Raw genomic sequence first — 13,301 nt, forward strand, 5'->3', positions numbered from 1 at the left:
CTATAGAGTAGTTGCTCTTAAATGTTTCAGAAAAGTTATTTTTTGGAAATACTTAGATATTTCATAATTGTAACTAATTATAACTAGCTACTACCTTGGTAGTTTACTGCCTTACACACTAGCAATAACTACCTTTCTGCCTTCTCTTACTCTATGGAAATATTGCAAGCTGCTCTTATTATCTGTTGTTGCCATACTTGTGGTGTGGTTGTGATTGATTTATTTGCTGGAATTTGTTTGCTGGCTTGTGTTACATGTATGGAATGGTTGGCATAACTTGGCAGGTTTAATAGGTTGAGATGTGCTTTTGTGCTTATTAGACTTTCTTAATTTGTTTTTGGATTTTTAAGGTACTACCCAAGTCTTATTGCTAAGATATTTTGAAAAATATTTCTTTCTTGTATTGTGTGGTTTTAACAGGTGGTTAGAAAGTGATATTATGTGTGTTTTTATGTACTGTCCAGGTCTTAAGGCTAAGGCCTAAGGCATTTTGAAAAATATTTCTTTCTTGTATTGTGTGGTTTTAACAAGTGGTTATAGAGTGATATTTTATGTGTGTTTTTATGTTCTTGCTAATTTGCCCAGGTTTTTATGTGTTATTTACTGTATTTGTTGTCATTATATATGAGCTAGAAACATTAAATTTGGATTGATAAGACCTGGAGGCCCAAAAGATTCAAAGTTGTGTAATGACATACAAGTTGAGCTTGAAGGCCTAATTTGAATAAAGGATGTGGAAAGAGGCTCATATGATATATATACATGGTTCAAAAATATATAAATCTTTGTTAAAAGTAAGCCCATTAATTTGGGCCCAAAAGGCCTGTCAAAAATTGAGTAAAAAAAAATTTCATGCAAATTCACAAATTTGGCCCAATTTAAAGCCCAAACCCGCCTAACCAACGAATTCGACCTGTTCAACTAATGACCCGAACCGCCAGGTCTAACCCATATATTGGGTCAGTTGCAGGTCACATTTTTGGTAATCCAACCCAGTTGGATTGAGTCTGGGTCATGCCCAACCCGACCCGTGGATAGCCCTAGTTGTTGGCAAAGCGGTGTGGGATTGGCGATTGCTGAGAGTTTGACTTGTTGGTAGTGAGGATTTAGGATGATTCGTCGGTTAAGAATTTTTTTTCTTGAATCTTGTTTTCTGGGCTTGTCGTGGTGAGAAGAGAGGAGAGTGAGGGGGGCTCAGTTGTGGCTATGGTGGTCAGAGGAGGGGAGAGTGAGTGAGTGAGAGTGGGAGAGGAGAGTGAGAGTAGGAAAGGAGAGTGAGAGAGAGAGAGGGAGAGGAAAGTGGGCGACTAGGTTGGAATGGATGAGTGAAAATGTGAAATCAGATTTTAGGGTTTATAACTATATATATATATGAGGGTATTTTAGTACTTTTCTTTTTGAGAATTAGGGTATTAGTACTTAAGGATATAACCAGGTCAGGTTCGAGTTCGGGTTCGGGCAGGGTTTTATTAAAACCCAAACCCGACCTTATTCTTTATCGGGTTGAGCCGGGTACCCGTGGGTCAAGCAGAAATTGTCATCCCTATAAATATTCCTCAAACACGTTCAAAGCTTCTTCTCCAATAGCAAACCAAAGGCAGACTCTCCTCCTCCTCTTCACACTAGAGCTTCATTCTGCCATAGTTATCACTGGATTTGATTTTAGAGCCTAAAAAAGATGTCAAAACCGTTGTTAGTCTAGTGTCACAACCTCAAGGTTTGTTTTCTCATGATTTGGTGGTTCTCCCCTATTTTCAATTTCAAAATATCAATGGGTTTGGGTTTTGGTTTTTTTGGACGTCAATCACTTGATTTTGTATGGGTTTTGTTGATTTGGTACGGGTTTTGCAGTTTTTCTTATTGGATTCTTAAATCTTAAGTGGTAGGTTCAAACCAACTTGATTGTGGTTCTTCAGTTTTTTTTCCAAGCTAGTCTAGGTTCTTATGAATTGTGTTTCGGTTCCAAATCATGATTTTGTGTGCTTCCTTTTTAAGTTATGAAACTTTTTTTTTTTTGACGTTTCCTATGTATTTGGATCCTCAGTATTGCTCTATCGTTGCTCTTTTGAAAGGATTCATTTAATTAGTTGAATTGTTCTTTATGTTAATATTTACATACATACCATTCATTTTCCTATAATATATAACATGGGAAATGTGATTTTTTTTATATTCTCTTTTGTGTCTTAAAAATGTGAGATGAGATTTACTTAAACTTGATTATGCCTTTGTATGGAAACCAAGAACAACAAGATTCAGTTATATCTTCTTTTGTGTGGCTACGCTTGTTCTAATCGGCTTTTTATATTAGATATGATTGAGCTACCCTATTCTCTCCCTAATGAAGCATTTGTTTTAATTTCAATTGGCGATGTGGAGTCGATGTGATAGGTCCCAAATTGTTTTGATCAAGATATGCCCAATCCAATAATTTGGCAAGTTTGTTCTTTTGTTCATCCCTAATAGGCTTTTTATTTATGACAAAATGAAAAACTGATTTGAAATGGCCAAGTTGTGAGTTTCTGATGTCCATTAGTTAGCCATATAGGTTGATTAAGTGTATTAAGTACTATATGAATTCTTATCATGCATCCAAATGGGAAGTTTTAGTTTTGAAGGTACTTACAAACAAAAAAGTTTTAGTTTTGAAGGCAGGTGACCTACCCTACAGTTGTCATCCTAGATAATATATAATTATGTTATCTCATGTTCATACTAATAATATCTTTATGTGTCATAATATTTTTAGCTCTAAATTCTATTTCTTTGGGTAAACATTTTACTCATAAACCTACATTCGTTATACTAAGTAACACTAAAATTTACATAAGAATGAATGACTAAAAGGAAGCACAAATTAAAACAGAGTTTATAATGCTCTTTTTTGGGGTTGGGGCCGCGGGGGGGGGGGGGGGGGGGGGGGAGGAGTTTGGTAGTTGTGCCCTTTGCATTACATAGCCAACAGAGTTTTTGTTTATGGTTAGAATGAGTGTTCTCAAGATGTATATGACTTTTCGTTCTTTTTTTTTTTTTTTAAATGACTTCTCAAGATTCAAGTGGGTTTCTAAGTGTTTTTATTGTCTGAATTTTTTTTGCTAATGTTAGCTGCAACTTATTCTATTTTTCTTTTTTCCTAGCTATGATGCAGACAGATGGTTTTGAATGTTTAAAGGAAAACTGCCCTACTATCTTGATTGATATCTTGGAGTATGTGGCTGGTGTTAGTGAACACTTTGTCATCCAACCCTAGCATGGAAATGAAGCCTAAAAATCCTGTATTTTGGAGAATTGAATCAACAAAAGTCACTCCCTAGATTTGGTTTTCTATTTATATAGATATAGAGGGGATAAAACCCTCATATGAGGAAATTATATACTTTTAACCTTCTGTTGTTGCTCTTTTCATAGCAAAACCTTGTATTTTGAAGAACAACTGAATTTATAAATCATGCAAATGGCATGTTGCAAGTGGTAATCGACTTATTACAGAAGTTGTGTAAATAATACCTATGCCTTTGGCATCACAATCTAATCTTCTAGAGATCTTCTAGTGGCAATTATTTCTCTATTGAATCTTAAGATGTCACTCAGATAGACTTCCACTAATTAGAATGTTAATTTGTTGAAGGAATTTGCTAGTTTACAAGAAGGTGAATAAAACTTGAAAATTTTATCAACACATCTCAAAAAACCTTTAATCATTTCTTCCATGTAATATAAAACCTGACACAATTCAATATTTAAAGGAACATGAGATTGGTAAATACTCAATACAATAATTGAAAAGTTTTTAATTCCATTATTTAGTTTGAAATAAAACCTACCACAAAGGTTTGGAAACATATTAGGAAAAAAAAGTCAAAATTCTATTTAAAGGTCTCTAATTCAGAATACATTCATGTGAAATAAACTTGTCACGATATATTGTACAAGAGGATCATAGGATTGGAAATACATTTAAGTAAAACCTATCATAATTCTTTCTAAAAGTTTCTAATTAACAATACATTCATATCAAAGTTTTTGGAAGTTTTAGTGATTCGGTTGTTCCACCAAAATACAGGATGTTTAGGCTTCATATCCACATCGGCATAAGATGACATATTGTTCACCAACTCAAGCCAGTAGGGAAGTTTTCTTTTAAGCATTCAAAACCATTTATCTACAATTCTGCATCATAGCTGGGAAAAAAGAAAAATAATCACAACTGGGAAAAAAATTGAGAATAAGCTACAACCAACATTAGCAGAAAAATCCAGACAATAAAAACACTTGAATCTTGAGAAGTCAATACAAAACGAAGGGTACAACTACAAAACAAAGCAATAGAAATATCAAACCTCATGGTGAACATTAAGGGTATGTTTGATAGACTGTAATAGATACTGTAATGTAATAAACATTCCTATGGCATAACTATTCGGTTTTTTGGTTATATTTTTATTACAATGAATAGTTATTCCTTATGAATAGCTATTCTTCAAAATGAAGAATAACTATTCCTTATCAAAAGTACTGAATATCTATTCATTCACTTTATGTAATAATTTTTAAAAAAAATTTCCTAAAAAACTATTAGTTGCCACATCTTCAAATGGAAATAAAATAAAATTTTCTTTTTGTTAATTATTAACTCTATTTTGAACACCCTAAAATAAGTGTATTTTAGGAAATTTGACATAAAAATAATTTAATTACACATTCTTTTTATACTCTACTAAATTGTGGATGCATATTCAGAATTCTATTCCTAAATGGTCACAAAACTAATGAATAGTAATACTTATTACATTCCAATTTAATGTATTCCTTGTAATAGTTATTCCTATTTCCATGTAATAATCATTACAGTGTACCAAACGTGCCCTAAGTCATAATGCTTGTTGTCATCTATATAGTCTAATTTTTTTTTTTTTTTTTTCATCAATCCTAGTTTGAAATTCTCACCAACAAATCTAGAACATCTAGAAGGATTACCATTTTTTTTTTTAAAGTAAACTCTATCCAAGTGGTATCAAGTATGTCATTAGCATTTGCTAGGGGTGGCCCAACAAATTTGGAGGCCTAAGGCAATATATTTAAATGGGACCTTTTTGTTATCACTTAAATAATATTTAACTAGTATTTAATATCATAATTTTTTTATAACAAAAATCTATTCCTTTTATTTTGTAATATGCTTTTTCTTTTTTTTGGAAAAATGCTAAAGCTATAACAAATTTTACTAAAAAAAACTTTCAAATGATGAAGAAATGAATGCGATTAGTGACACTTCAAGAAGATAATAAACAAGTATTTAAATGAATGATGTTAGGAATATTATAAATTTTACAACATGAGGCTTACAAAAATGTATTATTAATCACAAAAAATAATTCAAAAATGCATTTAATATGTTATTGACATCCACATATCATATTAATTGTCACATCAATTTGTAAAATTTTCAAGTAAAATTAATGATATTTCTAGCATTTTCCTATCAGAATTATTTCTTGCAATTAGTGACACGTATTTGTAAGGGAAAATGCTAGAGATACATATTCTTTTACAAAAACTTTTACAAACTAATGATGTGATGAATGATTATAGATAAATAAAAAAGTGATTTTATCGGTGGGCCCTAATGAGAACCAGTAAGAATTTGGCCAAAACAACAGTTTGTAAACATGTTGTAAAATAGTTTGTAAAACTATAGCATTACTCTATTTGTAAGACCCATGTATTTAAAGTTGTATTATCTTTAGCATTACTTAATACTTTGGGACTTCTTAAAAGTAGAGAAAAATTATAAAACAAAATTTTTTTTCTTCCTATATCTCTATTTTAAATATATATATATATATATATCAATTTTTACTCCAAAATTTAGGGCCTTCCTCTAGTAGGGGCCCTAGGCAGTGGCTAAGTGGCCTAGGCCTAAGGCCGGCCCTGGCATCCGCCAATGTATTTCAAATTCTATTATGACTTTAGCTTGTAAAAATTGTAATTTTTTTATTAGTATATCTTTTGACTGAACTGAAATTTGAGCACAATGGGATTGACCATAAGTTTATTGCTTTGAAATTAAACAAGAATTAGCAATTGGTTAATTTCTTTAATTTTTTTTCCACCTTATATTGAAAATTAGTAACATTAGTAACATCATTTGAATCCTTATGCACTTCTATTATATACAACCCTCACTCTAACTGCTTCTTAAAAATACTACTCCAAAAAAAAAAAAGTCTATAAGTTCACTTTGAATTTTCTAAATTAGTTGTATAAATAAGGAAGTAATTATTTAAATTTTTTTATAAAAAGTAGAGAGAAGTCCTAAATCTTATTCTCATCATTCTAGGTCTTGTTCTTTTACTCTGAAAAATCCTATTCTCCTTCATATCATTGAAGAACCACAATCAAATGGGTTTGAACCTACCACTTAAGATTTAAGAATCTAATCAAAACCTACTTAAGATTTATAATTTTTCTGAAAAAATGAAGAAAAATTGACCACGTTCATATTCAATCAATCTCCTCCCATCGAACCACCCACTTAAGATTTAAGAATCCAATAAGAAAAACAGCAAAATCCATACCAAATCAACAAAACCCATACAAAATCAAGTGATTGACGTCCAAAAAAACTCAATTTGATTGATATTTCGGAATTAAAATAGGGGAAAACCACCAAATAATGAGAAAACAAATCTTGAGATTGTGACACTAGACTAATGGTAGATTCGACATCTTTTTCAGGCTCTAAAAACAACTCTGGTGATCACTGTGGCAGAATGAAGCTCCGTTGTAGGGAGGAGGAGGAGAGTCTACCCTTGGTTTGCTATTTGGAGAAGAAGCTTTGAACGTGTTTAAGGAATATTTGGGGTTTTAATTGAGTTATAATTGCATGTAATAAGGTGTATTGAGTTTAAATTTGTTGGTTGATGTGTCTTCTCATGATTGGCTGATTGGCTGGCGTAAAAGGTGTCTTTTACGCTAGCTCCGGACCAAACTTATTCTCAAAGTAAAAGGACAACTTTTAAGGTACTTTTGGTTGGATAGATTAGGGGTGTCCATGGAAACCGACAACTCATCCGACCCGCCGCCACCCGATCCGACAACTCCAGCGGTCAGATGCGGGCTCCGACCTCACTAACTCGACCCCAGCGGGTCGTTTGTCAATTTTTAATTTCAAAACCCGTGAAACTTGACCTGAACCGAAGTCCATTCAAAATTCGGCCATTTTTTCAGATTCCAGCCACTTTTTCACTCAAATTCGTCGATTTTTGGCATAATAAACACCGGATTTGGCTAAACCAATGATTTCTCATCACAATTTGCTAGAAATCTCGCCGGATCCGATGGGATCTCACCGGATCTTGGATGGATCTAGCAAGATCTCGCCGCATTTCAAAGCATTTCGGTGATAATCGGGTTCACCAGAAACCGACCACCACCCGCTGGCAACTCGAACTGACGAACCCATTACTGTTACGGGTCAGTTGCGGGTTGAAAAACCACCCACCCGATCTTGTATGGGTCGATTGCGGGTTAGGCAAAAACCCAACCTGCCCGACCCATGGACAGCCCTAGGATAGATGAAAAGGGTAGAGATTGGGAAAGGAAAAGATAGTTATGTCCAAAAAAATAAAACAAAGAATAAAATAATAAGAACAAAACCTAGAAATGGGAAGAGAAAAAAAATGTCAACAAAGCAACCAAGGGAGAAAACACATGCAAATCCATGTAAGAGGAGGAATGGTAAATTTGTCATTGAATGCAACTATACTTCTCCCTTCTATTTTGGTGGGCCATGGAGAAAACACATGGGCCTACTAATTTTCCATCTTCCTCTTCTCTCTAACCAAACACGTATAAAATCAGTTTTTTCTTAACTTTTTTCTTCCTTATTATCTAGTTGTCATGCACTAGAAATGAAGGATGGCCACGCCCCGGTTTCCAACGTTAGAATATTCCTTATTATAAGTTTACTCAGATCAGAACAAAACTAATGGATGGAGATTTGGTGCAACCATATTTTAAATATATTATAACTACCATATAAAATTCAATATGTAAAAATCATTATTGTATAAGTAATATTTTACAACTTATCATGTATAACTGAAAAGTTTAAAAATAAATATTAAATATTTCTAATTTTGTTTCATGTTATTAGTAATAAATTTTTTAATTGAAATAGTAATTTAAATATGGGGAAAAAGTTTTTTTTTTTTTTCCTTCTTTATGTTTAAGATAGTTCACAACTTCCTCCCTAAACTTTGAAATCGAGTTATTGCTTCTTCTATCTTTTGGAAATGAGAAATATCCACTTTCTGTTATTTTCTCACTTAAATCCAACAAAATAATTTGATTCTTGAAATATTTTACAGTATAATCTAAAATACCCTCAACTATAAAATAAAATACTAAAAATACTCCATTTCAACCGGGTAAATTAAAGATTAAACAAACTACTAAACTCCTGACAATCCCAAACTAATATGAACAATTGACCACTAGTGGAGGCGAAGACAAAGAAATAAAGTTGCACATAGCAAGGCCAAATGTTTTAACTTGGAATTGGCTTGGATTGAGGAGCCCCTGATTTTCTTTGTCAAAAAATTACGATGATGTACCAACGAGTTCTTATTAATGAAAGTTTTTTTATTTGCTAAAAAAAATACTATCAAAGAAAACCACAAAATCTCAATATAAAAAAAAAAAAAAAAAAAAAAAAAAAAAAAAAAAAAAAAACCACAAGCCAAACATCCTAATCAATAACACAAAACACAAACTTTTCAACTAAAAAAAAATTAAAAATTAAAAAAATCAAACAACCTTTACTGCCTTCGTGTTTTTCCACCACCATCAACAAAATCCAAGCACCCAAATTCAAACACCAATAGACTCAAGTAAGTTTCACACCAATCACTCACTGATCCAGATCTATTTAGATCCTAACCTCGACAAGCTCCCCATTACAATTTCGTCAAAAGCCTCTTCTCATCAAATCACCTGGGTTCTCAATGCAGAGTGTTGGTGACGCACCGAATCTACTGTGTCATGCCAGAGCACCAAGACCACACCGAACCCCTCACACGCCAAAGGGTTTGTATTAGATGAAAATATTATCTTGGGATCGTTGTCAATTTAGTTCATACATTTTAATAGCAATCAACTTAGTCTTTATTAATTTCAACTTATAGTAATTTGGTCTCTACCGTCAACTCTCTAACTGAAATTGACTGTAAGTTGATTGCAAATTGAAAATAACAATGACCAAATTTATTGTTGCTAAAATATATGAACCAAATTGACTATGAGCCCAAAATGTAAGAACTAAAATTATATTTTTGCCAACTTTTATTGTTGGTATTTGGCCTTTTAATTTTTTGTTTAAGGAGTTAAGGATTATGTTTGGTGGGCAAGGTTATTTTTGTGACTAATGCTAGGTAAACATATATTTAACAATTTTAAATTGTGATGAATATTATGGAGCATGGATACAAAAATTTTACAACATTTCTAAATTAGCATACTAAAAAATTAAAATTAAATTACTAAAAGAAAACAAAATTAAATTAAAAATTGTGGTAGGCCCATGTGTAAGTTAGCCTACTAATTTAGGAATTTTGTGAAATTGTTATGACATTTTGTATTGTCCCTAACATTACTTCTATTTTTTAGAAATATTATGCCAACAATATTTTTATAACAAATCATAAGTGGTAGGTTGTAACTTATTGTTACTAGTAAGTAAAAAAGTAATTTTAATAGTGAGTTTAAATTAGAACTAGTAACAACTTACTTTCTAAGATTTGTAGCTTTTTCTATCATACCTAGAATGTGACCATAAATATAATGGGATGGAGTGAACACAAGAGCAAAATCTGAGAAAGGAAGAAGAAATAATCGGAGAACCAGAAGAAGAAGAAGAGAACGCAGGAGAAAAAAGCTTAGATAGAAATCATATGAAATTTTTTTAGTTTATATACACTGACCTACTTTACTAGTAACCGATTTCCATTAAATTAAATGAATGACCAGGATTAAAATAATGATAAATTAATGATTAGGATTAGGGAGGGTACCGTACCCCCAAAACAAATAGAAGACACCGTAGAATGACCCCCTCAAGTCAATGTGTTCAATATTTTTTTTAGGGTAGAAACAAAATAGGTATATTATGAATATAACTTTGTTCTGGAAAGTATAATTTCTTTTTTGGCAAATCAAGGTATTCCTTTATGCACCTTGCCTTCTACGTAGAGCTGCCCTTGCCTTTGATTAATGATCTAGCAAGACGGGGAAGACCTGCAAGGCTGCAACATAGTTGACTTTGGAGTATAATACATGCTCAACTTTTACGTATGATAACTACTTGTGAGATGTATTGAAAATAGGCACTCTTATTAAGAAGTTCCCTGCTGCTGGCTATGTAAAACTCATTATAAAGAAATAAATACCCGTTTTTAAAATATATATATATATATATATAAATAAATAAATACCCTTTTGGAATAATTAAAAAAAAAATTATTTCTCAATTATAACCTCTGAGATTAGGGTAAGAAAATTGCAGTAAAATTTAGTTAACCTTTATAGATGATTGGCTTAAATTGTATTAAAAAATAATAATTTTTTTTTCATTCATATTTTGTTAACATCAAATAGACATAAGTTTTAATTTTTATATATGTTATATGTAAACTTTTGTATCACTCTCATCAAACGATCATTTCTGCTCCCTTCCCCAAATAAATCCTGACTTCATTACTGGCAGGACCATAGTCCAGGTGAACATCAAGGCAAACAATTAAAAAAAGTGAAGTAGGCTTAACCTATTCCACAAGAATTTCAATACTAAAACAATCTAAATAAATAAATAAATAGGGTTTATGCTAATGGGAGCGCTTAGGGCAATAGTTAACAATTCATTTTAGAAAAGTTTTGATATCATTTTTATAGGAAATAGAGAAAGTTGTCAAAATATTAATTTTTTTTTTCCTTTTCCCATAAAATTTTTCTTTAAATAGATTATTAACAATTGTACTAAGGACATCATTAGCATTTTCCAAATAAATAATCAATAAAAAATAGTTCTCTATTATCTATAATAATATTTAATTCTTTAATTATTAACAAAGAAATAATCAAATTAGAGAACTTTGAATATATATATATATATATATAGAAATATTTTTTTAATAAAACTTTTATAGGAAGGTACAAGTTGGCTATTTTGTTTTCTCTAATGCGCACAAGTTGACTACTAGTTGTGCGTCGAGATAGGGAGATGTAATAATGATTCGTCAGCTTATGCGTCGAGATAGGGAGATGTATATAATGATTTCAAAATAATATTTTTTAAATATTAAGGAGCCGCTTGGTAGAGTTGTTTAAACATCTCATTTTCAGTTTTTAAACAATATTATATATATTTTTACACATATTTTTATCTACACATATTTTAAAAAATTACAAACAATATTACTCAAACTCTTTTACCAAACGGATTATTGACATTTTTCTGTTTAATATAATCGAATGACGTCGGAGGTATTCTCAAAAGAAAAAAGAAAGAATGACGTGGTACGGGTGATGTAGGAGTTGGAATTGAGAGAACCACCTACAACACATTTGTGAAATCTGGACCGTTCGATACATGGGGGCCCATACATTTGAGAGAATCCTGTGGCGTACGTTAGGTGGGTCACACACACACAGACAAGGCTAAGTTTTCGTTCTCCGAATATTTTAAAATTTATTAATAATTAAACTTTGATTAAAAAAAAAAATGAACATAAAGGAAACAAAGAAACGAATCTGTATGTGTCTCTCTTTGATCAAATAAAAGCTAGAACTAGGCCACAAAAGTAATAACCAGATACAGTTCGATAAAATAAAAACAACTAGGAGAAATCTGGTCTCTATCACAGCCAAATTGATGCACTTTAGCCCTCCCATAGGGTTTTATTGTGTTTAGTTTTGAACAGAGTAATTCTTAGTTACTCTCTAAGAATAGAGAATAATATTTTTTTCTCTTATATTTATAGTAGGGTCCACTCATTAAATTCATAATAGAGTCAACCATAAATATAAGAAAAGGGAGCATCATTTACTCATACTCTAAGAGTATCTAAGAATTTTATGAGAATGAGATTCTTGTAGCCTATTGTTTTGCCATAATATTATCACTATGAGAGCTGATCTCCAATAGCTTCTAGAGCATTAGCATTGGAGAATGCTAATGCTATATGTAAGGTGTATTTAGCATTTTAAGCTTCAAAACATGTTACATCCCGGAATGCTAAAGGCAACTATTGTAAATTTTTTACAATACTTGCTACAGTGCAATTCTAAAGACTGTAGCAGTATTCTAAAAATAATAATCATATTTTCCCCCGAAATTTCTCTCTCTCCCTCATTATTTCAGTTATCTTCTCTCTCTCTCTCTCTCCCTTTCTCTCTTCTCATCTGCTCTCTCCTCTCTTCAGAACTGAACTTCCTCCTCCTCCCACCATCAACATAACACATCACAGTGGAGGAAACGTTGATCTAACGGCGGCAGTGGCGGCGGTTTCTAGGTTTTGATCGGACTTGATATGGGATTTTTTTTTTTTTTTTTCCTGTTGTGATCGGGGTTGATCGGCGGTGTTTGGATTTTTGTTTCGGTGGGATTTTGGTGTCTGGGTTTGGGTTGATCAACGCGGCGGTGTCTGGGTTTTGATCGGGTTGATCTGGTTTTTTTTTTTTTTTTTTTTTTTTTTTTTTTTTTCCTGTTGTGATCGGGGTTGATCGGCGGTGTTTGGGTTTTTGTTCCGGTGGGATTTTGGTGTCTGGGTTTGGGTTGATCAACGCGGTGGTGTCTGGGTTTTGATCGGGTTGATCTGGGTTTTTTTTTTTTTTTTTTTTTTTCTTATTGTGATCGGGGTTGATCGGCGGTGTTTGGGTTTTTGTTCCGATGGGATTTTGGTGGTTGATTTGGGTTGATCAACGCGGCAGTGTCTGGGTTTTAATCTGGGTTTTTTTTTTTTTTTTTTTTTTTTTTTTTTTTTTTTTTTTTTTTCCCCTGTCTTGATCGTTCATGAGTTCCTCTGCGTTCATAAATGGCTGCGGGCCTGTTGAAATAGGTTTGGGTTTTCTAATTGTGTAATGTGTATGATGAGAGGCTGAAGCAGTTAGGCTGAAGCATTTTGGTGGTGGTGGTGTGGTGATTGATGATGGTGGAGCCGTGGAGGTGGTGGTGTGGTGATTGATGATGGTGGAGCAGTAGAGGTGGAGGTGTGGCGTGGTGGTGGTGGTGGTGGTGTGGTGAT

Source organism: Quercus robur, chromosome 11, assembly GCF_932294415.1.
Source record: "Quercus robur chromosome 11, dhQueRobu3.1, whole genome shotgun sequence".
Lineage (NCBI taxonomy): Eukaryota > Viridiplantae > Streptophyta > Magnoliopsida > Fagales > Fagaceae > Quercus > Quercus robur.